Source organism: Brassica oleracea, chromosome C4 (assembly GCF_000695525.1).
Source record: "Brassica oleracea var. oleracea cultivar TO1000 chromosome C4, BOL, whole genome shotgun sequence".
NCBI classification, from domain to species: Eukaryota; Viridiplantae; Streptophyta; class Magnoliopsida; order Brassicales; family Brassicaceae; genus Brassica; species Brassica oleracea.
Genome location: NC_027751.1, coordinates 53613336 through 53627552, shown reverse-complemented (window position 1 = coordinate 53627552; position 14217 = coordinate 53613336).

Below are 14217 nucleotides of genomic sequence, written 5' to 3'. Positions count from 1 at the left end.
TTTTAAAACAACACTAAAGATCATAGGCTTCAGTATATAGAGCATTTACCGAAAAATTCAATATTTTCGTAGGGGTTGTTAACCCATAGATTTTGAGAAAAATTAAAAAAAACTAAAATTCTATTTTAATGCATAGTTGAATCCTTCATTAACATATGAAGAAGGATCAAAGAGGTTTGAAACTTTTCTTTTCTCCTTTTTTCTAGAAAATAGCGATTTTATAGTTTTTAGTCAACCAATTTAGGGAGTATTATTAAGTTTTACTAAATTAATTAACAAAAAATTAAATGATGCCTATATACCATGAAAGAGAGTTTAATATACATTTATACAAATATAGAATGTGTTTAGAATTTTTAAAACAACACTAAAGATCATAGGCTTTGTAGAAAGAGTATTTACCGAAAATATCAATACTTTCGTAGGGGACCCATGGATTTTGAGAAAAATTAAAAAAAAATGAAAATTCTGTTTTAATGGATAGTTGCATCCTTCAATAACATATGATGAAGGTCAAAGAGGATTAGAATTTTTGTTGTCTCCGTTTTTCTAGATAATAGCAATTTTATAGTGTTCAATCAACCAATTTATGGTGTATTATTTAGATTTACTAAATTAATTGAAAAAATATTTTAACGATGCCCATGTACCATGAAAGAGAGTTTAATATACATTTATACAAATATAGAATGTGTTTAGAATTTTTAAAACAACACTAAAGATCATAGGCTTTGTAGAAAGAGTATTTACCGAAAATATCAATACTTTCGTAGGGGACCCATGGATTTTGAGAAAAATTAAAAAAAAATGAAAATTCTGTTTTAATGGATAGTTGCATCCTTCAATAACATATGATGAAGGTCAAAGAGGATTAGAATTTTTGTTGTCTCCGTTTTTCTAGATAATAGCAATTTTATAGTGTTCAATCAACCAATTTATGGTGTATTATTTAGATTTACTAAATTAATTGAAAAAATATTTTAACGATGCCCATGTACCATGAAAGAGAGTTTAATATACATTAATAAAAATATATAATGTGTTTAGAAATTTTAAAATAACACTAAAGATCATAGGCTTAGTATATAAAGCATTTACCGAAAAATTAAATATTTTCGTAGGGGTTACCTATAGATTTTGAGAAAAATTCAAAAAAATGAAAATTTCTGTTTTAATGCATAGTTGCATCCTTCACTAACATATGATGTTACCTATAGATTTTGAGAAAAATTCAAAAAAATGTAAATTCTATTTTAATGTATAGTTGCATCCTTCAGTAACATATGATGAAGGCCAAAGAGGATTAGAACCTTTGTTGTCTACGTGTTTCTAGAGAATAGAGATGTAATATTGGTTAGTCAACCAATTTAGGGAGTATTATGAAGTTTTACTATATTAATTGGCAAAAAATGTAAACGATGAGCATGTACCATTAAAGAGAGTTTAATATACATAATACAAATGTAGAATGTGTTTATAAATTTTAAAACAACAGTAAAGAGCATAGGCTTCAGTATATAGAGCTTTTACCGAAAAATTAAATATTTCCGAATGGGTTAACCCATAGATTTTGAGAAAAATTCAAAAAAATGTAAATTCTATTTTAATGTATAGTTGCATCCTTCAGTAACATATGATGAAGGCCAAAGAGGATTAGAACCTTTGTTGTCTACGTGTTTCTAGAGAATAGAGATTTTATAGTGGTTGGTCAACCAATTTAGGGAGTATTATGAAGTTTTACTAAATTAATTGACAAAAAAATTTAAACGATGCCTATGTAACTTGAAAGAGATTTTAATATTCATTAATACAAATGTATAACGTGCTTAGAAATTTTAAAACAACACAAAAGATCATAGGCTTCAGTATATAGAACATTTACCGAAAAATTTAATATTTTGGTAGGGGTTAACCATAGATTTTGAGAAAAATTCAAGAAAATGAAATTTCTATTTTTATGCATAGTTGCATCCTTCAATAACATATGATGAATGCCAAAGAGGATTAAACCTTTGTTGTCTCCCTTTTTCTAGATAATATCGATTTTATAGTGGTTATTCAACCATTTTAAGGAGTATTATGAAGTTTTACAAAATTAATTGACAAAAAAATTTAAACGATGCCCATGTACCATGAAAGAGAGTTTAATATACATTTATACAAATGTGGAATGTGTTTAGAAATTTTAAAACAACAGTGAAGATCATAGGTTTTAGTATATAGAGCATTTACCGAAAAATTCAATATTTTCGCTGGGGTTAACCCTTAGATTTTGAGAAAAATTCAAAAAAATGAAAATTCTATTTTAATGCATAGTTGCATCCTTCAATAACATATGATGAAGGTCAAAGAGGTTTGAAACTTTTGTTGTCTCCGTTTTTCTAGAGAATAACGATTTTATAGTGCTTAGTCAACCAATTTATGGAGTATTATGAAGTTTTATGAAATTAATTGGCAAAAAATTTTAACGATACCCATGTACCATGAAAGAGAATTTAATATACATTACTACAAATGTAGAATGTGTTTATAAATTTTAAAACAACACTAAAGATCATAGGCTTAGTATAAAGAGCATTTACCGAAAAATTCAATATTTTCGTAGGGGTTAACCCATAGATTTTGAGACATTTTCAAAAAAAAATGAAAATTCTATTTTAATGCATAGTTGCATCCTTCAATAACATATGATGAAGGCCAAAGAGGATTAGCACCTTTGTTGTCTCCGTTTTTCTAGAGAATAGCGATTATTAGTGGTTAGTCAACCAATTTAGGGAGTATTATGAAGTTCTACTAAATTAATTGACTAAAAAATTCAAACGATGCCCATGTTACCATAAAAGAGAGTTTATATACATTAATACAAATGTAGAACGTGTTTAGAAATTTCAAAACAACACTAAAGATCATAGGCTTCAGTATATAAAGCATTTACCGAAAAATTCAATATTTTCGTAGGGAAACCATAGATTTTGAGAAAAATTCAAAAAAAAATGAAAATTCTATTTTAATGCATAGTTGAATCCTTCATTAACATATGATGAAGTTCAAAGAAGTTTGGAACTTTTCTTTTCTCCTTTTTTCTAGAGAATAGCGATTTTATAGTTGTTAGTCAACCAATTTAGAGAGTATTATTAAGTTTTATTAAATTAATTGACAAAAACATTAATTGATACCTACGTACCATGAAAGAGAGTTTAATATACATTTATACAAATGTAGAATGTGTTTAGAAATTTTAAAACAACACTAAAGATCATAGGCTTAGTAGAAAGAGCATTTACCGAAAAATTCAATACTTTCGTAGGGGGTTAACCAATGGATTTTGAGAAAAATTTTTAAAAAAACGAAAATTCTATTTTAATGCATAGTTGCATCCTTCAATAACATATAATGAAGGTCAAAGAGGATTAGAACCTTTGTTGTCTCCCTTTGTCTAGAGAGTATCGATTTTATAGTGGTTATTCAACCAATTTAAGGAGTATTATGAAGTTTTACAAAACTAATTGACAAAAAAATTTAAATGATGCCCATGTACCATAAACGAGAGTTTAATATATATTTATACAAATGTAGAATGTGTTTAGAAATTTTAAAACAACAGTAAAGAGCATAGGCTTCAGTATATAGAGCATTTACCGAAAAACTAAATATTGCCGAATGGGTTAACCCATAGATTTTGAGAAAAATTAAAAAAAATAAAATTATATTTTAATGCATAGTTGCATCCTTCACTAACATATGATGAAGGTCAAAGAGGATTAGAACCTTTGTTGTCTCCCTTTGTCTAGAGAGTATCGATTTTATAGTGGTTATTCAACCAATTTAAGGAGTATTATGAAGTTTTACAAAACTAATTGACAAAAAAATTTAAATGATGCCCATGTACCATAAACGAGAGTTTAATATATATTTATACAAATGTAGAATGTGTTTAGAAATTTTAAAACAACACTAAAGATCATAGGCTTAGTATATAAAACATTTACCGAAAATTAAATGTTTTAGTAGGGGGTTAACTTATTAATTTTGAGAAAAATTCAAAAAAAATGAAAATTCTGTTTTAATGCATAGTTGCATCCTTCACTAACATATAATGAAGGTCAAAGAGGATTAGAACCTTTGTTGTCTCCCTTTGTCTAGAGAGTATCGATTTTATAGTGGTTATTCAACCAATTTAAGGAGTATTATGAAGTTTTACAAGAAAAAAATTTAAACGATGCGTATGTACCATGAAATAGAGTTTAATATACATTAATACAAATGTAGAATGTGTTTAGAAATTTTAAAACAACAGTAAAGAGCATAGGCTTCAGTATATAGAGCATCTACCGAAAAATTAAATATTTCTGAACGGGTTAACCCATAGACTTTGAGAAAAATTCAAAAAAATTAAAAATTCTAATTTATTGCATAGTTGTATCCTTCTCTAAAGGTCAAAGATGTTTGGAACCTTTGTTGTCTTCGTTTTTTTAGAGAATAGCGATTTTATCGTGGTTAGTCAACCAATTTAGGGAGTATTATGAAGTTTTACTAAAGTAATTGACAACAAATTTTAACGATGCCCATGTACCATGAAATAGGGTTTAATATACATTAATACAAATGTAGAATGTGTTTAGAAATTTTAAAACAACACTAAAGATCATAGGCTTAGTAGAAAGAGCATTTACCGAAAAATTCAATACTTTCGTAGGGGTTAAACCCATAGATTTTAAGAAAAATTAAAATAAAAATGAAAATTCTATTTTAATGCATAGTTGCATCCTTCAATAACATATGATGAAGGTCAAAGAGGGTTGAAACTTTTGTTGTCTCCGTTTTTCTTGATAATAGCAATTTTATAGTGCTCAGTAAACCAATTTATGGTGTATTATGAAGATTTACTAAATTAATTGACAAAAATTTTAACGATGCCCATGTACTATGAAAAAAAGTTTAATATATATTAATAAAAATATAGAATGCGTTTAGAAATTTTAAAACAACACTAAAGATCATAAGCTTCAGTATATAGAGCATTGACCGAAAAATTAAATATTTCGTAGGGTTAACCATAGATTTTGAGAAAAATTCAAAAAAATGAAAATTCTATTTTAATGAATAGTTGCATCCTTCAGTAACATATGATGAAGGCCAAAGAGGATTAGAACCTTTGTTGTCTCTGTTTTTCAAGAGAATAACGATTTTATAGTGGTTAGTCAACCAATTTTGTGAGTATTATGAAGTTTTACTAAATTAATTGACAAAAAAATTTAAACGATGCCTATGTACCTTGAAAGAGATTTTAATATTAATTAATACAAATGTAGAACGGGTTTAGAAATTTTAAAACAACACTAAAGATCACAGGCTTCAGTATATAGAGAATTTACCGAAAAATTTAATATTTTCGCAAGAGTTAACCATAGATTTTGAGAAAAATTCAAAAAAATGAAAATTCCATTTTAATGCATAGTTGCATCCTTCAATAACATATGATGAAGGTCAAAGAGGATTAGAACTTTTGTTGTCTCCATTTTTCTTGATAATAGTAATTTTATAGTGCTTAGTCAACAAATTTAGGGAGTATTATGAAGTTTTACTAAATTAATTGACAACAAATTTAAACGATACCCATGTACCATGAAAGAGAGTTTAATATACATAAACACAAATGTCAAATGTGTTTAGAAATTTTAAAACAACAGTAAAGATCATAGGTTTTAGTATATAGAGCATTTACCGAAAATTCAATATTTTCGCTGGGGTTAACCCATAGATTTTGAGAAAAATTCAAAAAAAATGAAAATTCTATCTAATGCATAGTTGCATCCTTCACTAAAATATGATGAAGGTCGAGGACGTTTGGAACCTTTGTTGTCTCCGTTTTTCTTGAGAATAGCAATTTTATAGTGCTTAGTCAACCAATTTAGGGAGTGTTACGAAGTTTTTCTAAATTAATTGACAAAAAAAGTAAACGATGCCCATTTACAATGAAAGAGAGTTTAGTATACATTAATACAAATGTAGAATGCGTTTAAAAATTTTAAAACAATACTAATGATCATAGATTTCAGTATATAGAACATTTACCCAAAAAATCAATATTTTCGTAGGGGTCGTTAACCAATAGATTTTGCGAAATTTTTTTAATACATAACAGCATCCTTCATTAACATATGATGAAGGTCAAAGAGGTTTCGAACCTTTTTTCTCTCTTTTTCTAAAAAATAGCGATTTTATAGTTGTTAGTCAACCAATTTAGGGAGTATTATAAAGTTTTACTAAATTAATTGACAACAAATTTAAACGATACTCATGTATCATGTAAGAGAGTTTAATATACATTAATAAAATGTATAATGTGTTTAGAAATTTTAAAACAACACTAAAGATCATAGGCTTAGTATAAAAAGCATTTACCGAAAAATTAAATATTTTTGTAGGGGTTAACCTATAGATTTTGAGAAAATTTTTTTAAAAGTGAAAATTTTGTTTTAACGCATAGTTGCATCATTCACTAACATATGATGAAGGTCAAAGAGGTTTGAAACATTTGTTGTCTCCATTTTTCTAGAGAATAGGATTTAATATTGGTTAGTCAACCAATTTGGAGAGTATTATGAAGTCTTACAAAATTAATTGGCAAAAAATTTAAACGATGCGCATTTACCATGAAAGAGAGTTTAATATACATTAATACAAATGTAGAATGTGTTTAGAAATTTTAAAACAACAGTAAAGAGCATAGGCTTCAGTATATAGAGCATTTACCGAAAAATTAAATATTTCCGAATGGGTTAACCCATAGATTTAGAGAAAAAATCAAAAAAAATGAAAATTTTATTTTAATGCATAGTTGCATCCTTCAATAATATATAATGAAGGTCAAAGAAGTTTGGAACTTTTGTTGTCTCCGTTTTTCTAGAGAATAGCAATTTTATAGTGGTTAGTCAACCAATTTAGGGAGTATTATGAAATTTTACTAAATTAATTGACAAAAAAAATTAAATGATGCCCATGTACCATGAAAGAGAGTTTAATATACATTGATACAAATGTGGAATGTATTTAGAAATTTTAAAACAACTGAAAAATTAAATATTTTCGTAGGGGGTTAACCCGTAGATTTTGAGAAAAATTCAAAAAATTGAAAATTTTATTTTAATGCATAGTTGCATCCTTCAATAACATATGATGAAGGTCAAAGAGGTTTGGAACTTTTGTTGTCTACGTTTTTCTAGAGAATATCGATTTTATAGTGGTTAGTCAACCAAATTTGGGAGTATTATGAAGTTTTACTAAATTAATTGACAATAAATTTAAACGATACCCATGTACCGTGAAAGAGAATTTAATATACATTAATACAAATGTAAAATGTGTTTAGAAATTTTAAAACAACACTTACGATCATATGCTTAGTATATAAAGCATTTACCTATAGATTTTGAGAAAAATTCAAAAGAAAATGAAAATTCTGTTTGAAACCTTTGTTGTCTCCGTTTTTCTAGAGAATAGGATTTAATATTGGTTAGTCAACCAATTTAGAGGGTATTATGAATTTTTACTAAATTAATTGGCAAAAAATTTAAACGATGTGCATGTACCATGAAAGAGAGTTTAATATACATTGATACAAATGTGGAATGTATTTAGAAATTTTAAAACAACTGAAAAATTAAATATTTTCGTAGGGGGTTAACCCGTAGATTTTGAGAAAAATTCAAAAAAAAATGAAAATTCTATTTTAATGCGTAGTTGCATCCTTCAATAATATATGATGAAGGCCAAAGAGGATTAGAACCTTTGTTGTTTTTGTTTTTCTAGAGAATAGCGATGTTATAGTGGTTAGTCAACCAATTTAGAGAGTATTATGAAGTTTTACTAAATTAATTGACAATAAATTTAAACGATACCCATGTACCGTGAAAGAGAATTTAATATACATTAATACAAATGTAAAATGTGTTTAGAAATTTTAAAACAACACTTACGATCATATGCTTAGTATATAAAGCATTTACCTATAGATTTTGAGAAAAATTCAAAAGAAAATGAAAATTCTGTTTGAAACCTTTGTTGTCTCCGTTTTTCTAGAGAATAGGATTTAATATTGGTTAGTCAACCAATTTAGAGGGTATTATGAATTTTTACTAAATTAATTGGCAAAAAATTTAAACGATGTGCATGTACCATGAAAGAGAGTTTAATATACAATACAAATGTAGAATGTGTTTAGAAATTTTAAAACAACAGTAAAGATCATAGGTTTTAGTATATAGAGCATTTACCGAAAAATTCAATATTTTCGTAGGGGTTAAACCCATAGATTTTGAGAAAAATTCAAAAAATTGAAAATTTTATTTTAATGCATAGTTGCATCCTTCAATAACATATGATGAAGGTCAAAGAGGTTTGGAACTTTTGTTGTCTACGTTTTTCTAGAGAATATCGATTTTATAGTGGTTAGTCAACCAAATTTGGGAATATTATGAAGTTTTACTAAATTAATTGACAATAAATTTAAACGATACCCATGTACCGTGAAAGAGAATTTAATATACATTAATACAAATGTAAAATGTGTTTAGAAATTTTAAAACAACACTTACGATCATATGCTTAGTATATAAAGCATTTACCTATAGATTTTGAGAAAAATTCAAAAATTAACCATAGATTTTGAGAAAATTCAAAAAAATGAAATTTCTATTTTAATGCATAGTTGCATCCTTCAATAACATATGATGAAGGTCAAAGAGGTTTGGAACTTTTGTTGTCTACGTTTTTCTAGAGAATATCGATTTTATAGTGGTTAGTCAACCAAATTTGGGAGTATTATGAAGTTTTACTAAATTAATTGACAATAAATTTAAACGATACCCATGTACCGTGAAAGAGAATTTAATATACATTAATACAAATGTAAAATGTGTTTAGAAATTTTAAAACAACACTTACGATCATATGCTGCATTTACCGAAAAATTCAATATTTTCGTAGGGAAATATTGAGAAAAATTCAATAGATTTTGAGAAAAATTCAAAAAAAAAATCTATTTTAATGCATAGTTGAATCCTTCATTAACATATGATGAAGGTCAAAGAAGTTTTGAACTTTTCTTTTCTCCTTTTTTTCTAGAGAATAGCGATTTTATAGTGGTTAGTCAACCAATTTAGGGAGTATTATGAAGTTCTACTAAATTAATTAACCAAAAAATTCAAATGATGCCCATGTTATCATGAAAGAGAGTTTAATATAGATTAATACAAATGTAGAACGTGTTTATAAATTTAAAAACAACACTAAAGATCATAGGCTTCAGTATATAAAGCATTTACCGAAAAAATCAATATTTTCGTAGGGGTTAACCCATATATTTTGAGAAAAATTCAAAAAAACGAAAATTCTATTTTAATGCATAGTTGAATCCTTCATTAACATATGATGAAGGTCAAAGAAGTTTTGAACTTTTCTTTTCTCCTTTTTTTCTAGAGAATAGCGATTTTATAGTTGTTAATCAACCAATTTTGAGAGTATTATTAAGTTTTATTAAATTAATTGACGAAAAAATTAATTGATACCTATGTACCATGGAAAAGAGTTTAATATACATTTATACAAATGTAGAATGTGTTTAAAAATTTTAAAACAACACTAAAGATCATAGGCTTAGTAGAAAGAGTATTTACCGAAAAATTCAATACTTTCGTAGGGGGTTAACCCATGGATTTTGAGAAAAATTAAAAAAAAAATGAAAATTCTTAATGCATTGTTGCATCCTTCAATAAAATATGATGAAGGTCAAAGAGGATTAGAACCTTTGTTGTCTCCCTTTTTCTAGAGTGTATCGATTTTATAGGGTTATTCAACCAATTTAAGGAGTATTATGAAGTTTTACAAAACTAATTGACAAAAAAAATTTAAACGATGTCCGTGTACCATAAAAGAGAGTTTAATATACATTTATACAAATGTAGAATGTGTTTAGAAATTTTAAAACAACAGTAAAGAGCATAGGCTTCAGTATATAGAGCATTTACCGAAAAATTAAATATTTCAGAATGGGGTTAACCCATAGATTTTGAGAAAAATTCAAAAAAAATAAAAATTATATTTTAATGCATAGTTACATCCTTCACTAACATATGATGAATGTCAAAGAGGTTCAGAACCTTTGTTGTCTCCATTTTTTTAGAGAATAGGATTTAATATTGGTTAGTCAACCATTTAGGGAGTATTATAAAGTTTTACTCAATTAATTGGCCAAAAATTTAAACGATGTCCACGTACCATGAAATAGAGTTTAATATAAATTAATACAAATATAGAATGTGTTTAGAAATTTTAAAACATTAGTAAAGAGCATAGGCTTCAGTATATAGAGTATTTACCGAAATATTAAATATTTTCGTAGGGGTTAAACCTATAGATTTTGAGAAAAATTCAAAAAAATGAAAATTCTATTTTAATGCATAATTTCTTCCTTCATTAACATATGATGAAGGTCAAAGAGGTTTCAAACCTTTTTTCTCCGTTTTTCTATAGAATAGCGATTTTATAGTTGTTAGTCAACCAATTTAGGGAGTATTATGAAGTTTTACTAAATTAATTGACAACAAATTTAAACGATACCCATGTACCATGAAAGAGAGTTTCATATACATTAATAGAAATGTATAATGTGTTTAGAAATTTTAAAACAACACTAAAGATCAAAGGCTTAGTATATAAAGCATTTACCGAAAAATTAAATATTTTAGTAGGGGTTAACCTATAAATTATGAGAAAAATTCAAAAAAAATGAAAATTATGTTTTAATGCATAGTTGCATCCTTCACTAACATATGATGAAGGTCAAGAGGTTTGAAACATTTGTTGTCTCCGTTTTTCTAGAGAATAGGATTTAATATTGGTTAGTCAACCATTTAGGGAGTATTATAAAGTTTTACTCAATTAATTGGCCAAAAATTTAAACGATGTCCACGTACCATGAAATAGAGTTTAATATAAATTAATACAAATATAGAATGTGTTTAGAAATTTTAAAACATTAGTAAAGAGCATAGGCTTCAGTATATAGAGCATTTACAAAAAAATTAAATATTTCCGAACGGGTTAACCCATAGATTTTGAGAAAAATTCAAAAAAATGAAAATTCTATTTTAATGCATAATTTCTTCCTTCATTAACATATGATGAAGGTCAAAGAGGTTTCAAACCTTTTTTCTCCGTTTTTCTATAGAATAGCGATTTTATAGTTGTTAGTCAACCAATTTAGGGAGTATTATGAAGTTTTACTAAATTAATTGGCAAAAAATTTAAACGATGCGCATGTACCATGAAAGAGAGTTTAATATACATTAATACAAATGTAGAATGTGTTTAGAAATTTTAAAACAACACTAAAAATCATAGGCTTAGTAGAAAGATCATTTATCGAAAAATTAAATATTTCCGAACGGGTTAACCATAGATTTTGAGAAAATTTCAAAAAAAAAAAATTTCTATTTTAATGCATAGTTGCATCCTTCAATAACATATGATGAAGGCCAAAGAGGATTAGAACCTTTGATGTCTCCGTTTTTCTAGAGAATAACGATTTTATAGTGGTTATTCAACCAATTTAGGGAGTATTATGAAGTTTTACTAAATTAATTGGCAAAAAAAATTAAAGGATGCCCATGTACCATGAAAGAGAGTTTAATACACATTGATATAAATGTGGAATGTATTTAGAAATTATAAAACAACAGTAAAGATCATAGGCTTAGTATAAAAAGCATTTATCGAAAAATCAATATTTTCATAGGGGTTAGTTAACCCATAGATTTTGAGAAAAATTCAAAAAAATGAAAATTCTATTTTAATGCATAGTTGCATCCTTCAATAACATATGATGAAGGTCAAACAGGATTAGAACCTTTGTTGTCTCCGTTTTTCTAGAGAATATCGATTTTATAATGGTTATTCAACCAATTTATGGAGTATTATGAAGTTTTACTAAATTAATTGGCAAAAAATTTAAACGGATGCCCATGTACCATGAAAGAGAGTTTAATACACATTGATATAAATGTGGAATGTATTTAGAAATTATAAAACAACAGTAAAGATCATAGGCTTAGTATAAAAAGCATTTATCGAAAAATCAATATTTTCATAGGGGTTAGTTAACCCATAGATTTTGAGAAAAATTCAAAAAATTGAAAATTCTATTTTAATGCATAGTTGCATCCTTCACTAAAATATGATGAAGGTCAAGGACGTTTGGAACCTTTATTGTCTCCGTTTTTCTTGAGAATAGCAATTTTATAGTGCTTAGTCAACCAATTTAGGGAGTGTTATGAAGTTTTACTAAATTAATTGACAAAAAAAGTAAACGATGCCCGTTTACAATGAAAGAGAGTTTAGTATACATTAATACAAATTTAGAATGCGTTTAAAAATTTTAAAACAACACTAATGATCATAGGTTTCAGTATATAGAGCATTTACACAAAAAATCAATATTTTCGTCAGGTTGTTAACCAATAGATTTTGCGAAAAATTCAAAAAAAGAAAAATTCTATTTTAATGCATAGCAGCATCCTTCATTATCATATGATGAAGGTCAAAGAGGTTTCGAACTTTTTTTCTCCCTTTTTCTAGAAACTAGCGATTTTATAGTTGTTAGTCAACCAATTTAGGGAGTATTATGAAGTTTTACTAAATTAATTGACCACAAATTTAAACGATACTCATGTACCATGAAAGAGAGTTTAATATATATTAATACAAATGTATAATGTGTTTAGAAATTTTAAAACAACACTAAAGATCATAGGCTTAGTGTAAAAAACATTTACCGAAAAATTAAATATTTTCATAGGGGTTAACTTATAGATTTTGAGAAAATTTCAAAAAAAATGAAAATTATGTTTTAATGCATAGTTGCATCCTTCACTAACATATGATGAAGGTCAAAGAGGTTTGAAACATTTGTTGCCTCCGTTTTTCAAGAGAATATGATTTAATATTGGTTAGTCAACCAAATTAGGGAGTATTATGAAGTTTTACAAAATTAATTGGCAAAAAATTTAAACGATGCGCATGTACCATGAAAGAGAGTTTAATATATATTAATACAAATGTAGAATGTGTTTAGAAATTTTAAAACAACAGTAAAGAGCATAGGCTTCAGTATATAGAACATTTACCGAAAAATTAAATATTTCCGAACCGGTGGTTAACCCATAGATTTTGAGAAAATTTCAAAAAAATGAAAATTCTATTTGAATGCATAGTTGCATCCTTCACTAACATATGATGAAGTTCAAAGATGTTTGGAACCTTTGTTGTCTTCGTTTTTCTAGAGAATAGCGATTTTATCGTGGTTAGTCAACCAATTTAGGGAGTATTATGAAGTTTTACTAAATTAATTGACAAACAAAATTAGACGATGCCCATGTACCATGAAAGATAGTTTAATATACATTAGTTTAATATACATTAATAGGAATGTAGAATTTGTTGTCAAATTTTAAAACAACAGTAAAGATTATAGGCTTCAGTATATAGAGAATTTACCGAAAAATTATATATTTCCGTAGGGGACCCATAGATTTTGAGCAAAATTCAAAAAAATGAAAATTCTATTTTAATGCATAGTTGTATCCTTAACTAAAATATGATGAAGGTCAAAGACGTTTGGAACCTTTGTTGTCTCTGTTTTTCTTGAGAATAGCAATTTTATAGTGCTTAGTCAACCAATTTAGGGAGTATTATGAAGTTTTACTAAATTAATTGACAAAAAATTAAAACGATGCCCCGATGCCCATATACCATGAAAGAGACTTTAATATACATTAATACAAATGTAGAATTTGTTTAGAAATTTTAAAATAACAGTAAAGAGCATAGGCTTCAGTATATAGAACATTTACCGAAAAATTAATTATTTACGTAGGGGTTAACCCATAGATTTTGAAAAAAATTCAAAAAAATAAAAATTCTATTTTAATGAATAATTGCATCCTTCACTAATATATGATGAAGTTCAAAGAGGTTTGGAACCATTGTTGTCTTTATTTTTCTGGAGAATAGGATTTAATATTGGTTACTCAACCAATTTAGGGAATAATATGAAGTTTTACTAAATTAATTCGCTAAAAATTTGAAATATGCCCATGTACCATGAAAGAGCGTTTAATATACATTAGTACAAATGTAAAATGTGTTTAGAAATTTTAA